Raw genomic sequence first — 4775 nt, forward strand, 5'->3', positions numbered from 1 at the left:
GGGCGCTTCTGGCGCTCAGGCACTTTTGGTGCACAACTGCTTGTGGGCGCTTTTGGCATACAGGTGCAAATGGGTGCTTTTTGGCACCTTACCGGCTGCCTCTCTAAGCACGAGCTGGCACAAGCGAGCTTTCATAGTACAAGTTGGAGTCCAGCTGTGGCAAGCATTCTGGCTGGAAGAGAGGAGCATTCACAATCTTCACATCAACTTAGACACCTGTCTTCCTTGTAAAGGAAACATGAGAAAGAACATCTTTGAAAATTTCTCTAACTTGTACTCTTGAAGCACAACTGGGACCGATTCTTGGTCAATGATGCGTATCCCAAAAGCACTTAAGCACCGTTCTCTCCTCCTACTTTCTAGTTTCTGCCCTTAAAATTTAATCTCTGCAAAGGGAAGTGTGTGGGTTAAAGCAATATTATTTACCAACAGTTAGCAAGACTAAGTTTGGTAAACATGAAAGCCATTCTTTGGCCCATAGGACCGAAGAAATATTCAATAAACACTTTAAAGCAAGTACCGTATATACTCGAGTAACGTGCGATCTCGCATATCATGCGACCCCCAAATTTTCACCAATAAACAGTGGTTTTGTCTTGTATCTCATGTATCATGCGAGTTCCTTTTCCAAGAGCGTCAGTTCATAAGGTTGGTGGTTTAGCATGCTAATGGCCGAGTCATTCAGATGTGTGCTGCTGCTAGTCAAGTTACGGTAATTTTCTTACTAATCTCGAGAATTGAATATAAAACCTCAAGATTAAAAAAGAATCTAAGATATAAAATAATTGTAAAAATCAACACGCCTTGGAGTCTTAAACATCATTCTCTCTCTCTCTCTCTCTCTCTCTCTCTCTCTCTCTCTCTCTCTCTCTCTCTCTCTCTCTCTCTCTCTCTCTCTCTTCTTAGGAATAAATACTGTAATTTGAGTCTTTCACCAACGGGTATCAGTAATGCGTAGACATTGTGTGTGTGTTTAAAAAAAAATGTGCAGTACACACACTTCCGATGTTTCGGTTTTTGGAATTTTTTCAGATTTCGGAAATGTGAGGTCAGATGCATAATCAAACAAACATCACTACTGCAGCAAAAAAAATTTTTCCCTTTATGTTTTTCATTATTGTTATTTATTAATTACAGTTTATTTAAATAAATATTAATATAATACTGTTAAATGAATGTGAGATAACTAAGATCACCTATAACAAAATAGTGGGACAATTAATACCATATGTTCACTATAGCTATTATTTTCAAAAACAAACATTCCGTAAAACGCAAAAAAATATATGTACATGACAATCAAAATATAATAATGTTTTGCAGTTCAACTTGTGAATTTTAACAATAAGTATGACTATATAATATATTTCACCATATCGATCTTGAAGTTGAAGAGTCGTAAAATTTTGAGGATGGTCCGGGAAAAGGATTTGTACTTCGTGATTACGTATCGCTACAACACCTGTGGATTTTCATACCATATTGATGAGATCGACGACAACAGGTATTTTTCATACCACTATACATTAAAGTTAAAATGATCATATTATATTATTGTTTTCAGAAGAAATAATTATATAAAGAAAATTATTGAGTAATTTTTGCCGTCAGCAGTCAGAAAATCACGAACATGGTAACGTTCAAAACTAGAGCCATCCACGGCATGTCTATAAATAGAACAGAAGCAGAGGGCAGTCATTGGATAACAGATCACCATGGCTACCAACCAACCAATCAGGTGTTAGTTATACTACTCAGTGAATTTCTTAGAATGATCGTTTACACACGCGAAGCTAACGATGATGTGTGTTTTGCATACAATACGTAGTTTTAGTTTTTATTAGTGTAAGTATTTTACTGATTACATGAAGAATAGAATGATTCCTTCTCATTACTTTGAATGCAAAATGGTTTGAAGATTCTTCCGCAAAAAGAAAAGAAAAAAAATTCTTTAAAAGATGATACCTATTTACTAACGCGGTTGACATAGCTTCAAAAAAAAATTCAGCTCTTTAATCTCTGGAAAAATGTTAATCTTTCTGTCCGCTGGTCACACTCTTTATATCCCCGGCGACTAACAACAACAAAATTTGTTTGTTTGTTTTATCTTTCAAGATGTAGGTATTTATTACCTGTAGGTACAGCACATTTTTTAACAGTATGCCCATACACATACACACACACACACACACAGTTGCGCTTGACCTAATACCTATTGGTTTCAGAGACTCAAGTTAACACTTACAGTATAGTTGAGAGGGGAGAGAGAGAGTTCATCCTAGATGGCCTTGGTTCATCTCTCTAATCTCTCGAGGAATGTCAAGATTTGTTCCCTGCTCTTTGTAAATTTAGTCCATGCGACTGACAGCAACAAAATTCAACATTTTTTTTCTTTCTTCCAGATATGAATTACCCGTACTGCACATTTTTAACAAGCATGAACACACTGCATTATACTCTCTCTCTCTCTCTCTCTCTCTCTCTCTCTCTCTCTCTCTCTCTCTCTCTCTCTCTCTCTCTCTCTCTCTCTCAGAAAAGATACCGTCAATTCAATTTATCAGTATCTTTTCTGATAGACAGACAAAGTAAATATTTAGGACTCCAAGGCTTGGCATATGTCAAATTATTTTATTATCTTGGGATTTTCCATGGTCAACTCTTGGGATTAGTAAGAAAAAATGCGATTATTGAGTAGCAGTAGCAGCAGCTGCAGCGCACACCCAAAACGAATCGGGTAAGCCTATAATACGGCCAAACAATAGTATTTACAAAATGAGCCGAGCTCTACTGGCTGGGCTGTTTTTGGTCCTCCCACGTGTTTGATCGCATATCTGCCAAATTATAACAACAACAGAGATAAAACCATTTCTCCCATTACAGATATCAAATATTATCTTTTCCGTTACGCAGAATTCTAAATAAATACGTAGGTTCACGATTGATAAAGTTTTTTTATGCAATAACAAGAAACGGAGTCAGATTTTCTATCACCATGGCATTCTCATCTTGGTGCTGTTGCGAATATTTAACCAGTTCCGCGTGCGTTTAAATCCATATGACTGTACAGTCTGGAGGCAGTTCTCCCTTCTACACATATCTTGATTTCTTAATATCGTAGGTATAGAATAAATTGGTGAGCAAGGAAATATGAAATAAAGCATAACAGAGTAAGTTTGACGAGCGAGAAAATAAACAATCGTATCACAGATTCTCTCTCTCTCTCTCTGAGACAAAATAATAGATAGGAAACAATGACTGAATATTGCTTGAATGCAAAGTTTTGGCCTGACTGAAGTGTGGAGTGACTTTGACACCGACTACAAGTTATTCCTGGTCATCTCACAGCCATGGATAGACATCAACTTCACAGCCGAGAAAGGGCAATCGTATACAAAAATAATTAGGTATGGAAAATGCGAAATGCGGGCCTATGTTGTCCCCATAAAAAAGCTCTCGCTCGCGACAGCTGAGGTTTAGGAGAGAGAGAGAGAGAGAGAGAGAGAGAGAGAGAGAGAGAGAGAGAGAGAGAGAGGAGATGAGAGAGAGAGATGAGAGAGAGAGAGAGAGCGAGCCAGGGTCCGACTAGGGAGATTAAAGTACCTGGGAATGAAAACTCCTTATAATCTTATAATTATAGCCTCGGGGTTTGTCTCAAGGACATTCAAAGGTCTGTCAAACACGGGCAGTTGCTGTTTAGCATAAGGGCAGATCTTTAAAAGCCACGCCAGAGAGCTCGCCACGGTGACAAGACTATATATGAAATGATCAAAGAACTGGAAGATGACGAATATGACTGCGTTCATGGCGAAGAATTCAGAGCAGTATTTGATGGTACGGACACGGAGAGTGACTTGGGAGGATTTTAATTTATTAATTTTATGCATTTTTTTTTACTTTAATAAATTTTCACTTAACTGCGTATCCTAAAATAAAAATAATAGTTCAAGTAACAAATGTTTCTTTTACCGAGTAAAACAAAAAGTAAAAATTCCTTCGGTATTGTGCCTTAACAACTGATTTGGAAATTATAGATGGTTAGTCTAGAACAGTTAAACATGCTGTATAAACCAAAATAATGCAAATGGCGCACGATCGCTCTTTTGTATTTTAAAATACAATAGTAATATGAGAATGCATACAATATTATTGGATATAGTGAAGTACAAGTAAAGCATAACTTTTTAAAAGATCTACTGTTTTCCTCCGGTAGTAACTATCGCAATCTGCCGATTTGGGAAAGCATAGACAGTACGCTAATTTTATACCGCGTGTATGATGCGACCCCTTTAAAATTACCTTCAAAATTAGGTTTCAAAAGTCGCATAATATGCGAGTATATACGGTACTGCTCTACGAATTGTGAGTAGCCTATGTTCTGAGTGCATGGATTAAACCAATTTATCATTTACCTATAGTTAGCAAGACTAGGGAAACAAAGATGAACTGAAAACGTTGCACCAAAGAAATGATAAAACATTAACAATTACCTTGTACACATCATCACTGATGTACATATTTGGCCAAAATGAAAAGCATTACAAGATACAAGAATTTCATTTTAGGACAACACTCTCTGATGGCTTATGAGAAGCCTATGAATGACGAACACTCCCACGACATCACGGATACAGTACTCTATCACTTTAAGGCAATTCTCTAATGATGTCTAGTGAATTGCCTATACCCTGTAAACAACACTGATGGAAAAGCTTGTCCTAACGTTAGATACAAGATTACTAGTCAGGGCAAAATTAAGTCAACCACTCGCAAGTAAC

The sequence above is a fragment of the Macrobrachium nipponense genome, chromosome 3 (assembly GCF_015104395.2).
Source record: "Macrobrachium nipponense isolate FS-2020 chromosome 3, ASM1510439v2, whole genome shotgun sequence".
Lineage (NCBI taxonomy): Eukaryota > Metazoa > Arthropoda > Malacostraca > Decapoda > Palaemonidae > Macrobrachium > Macrobrachium nipponense.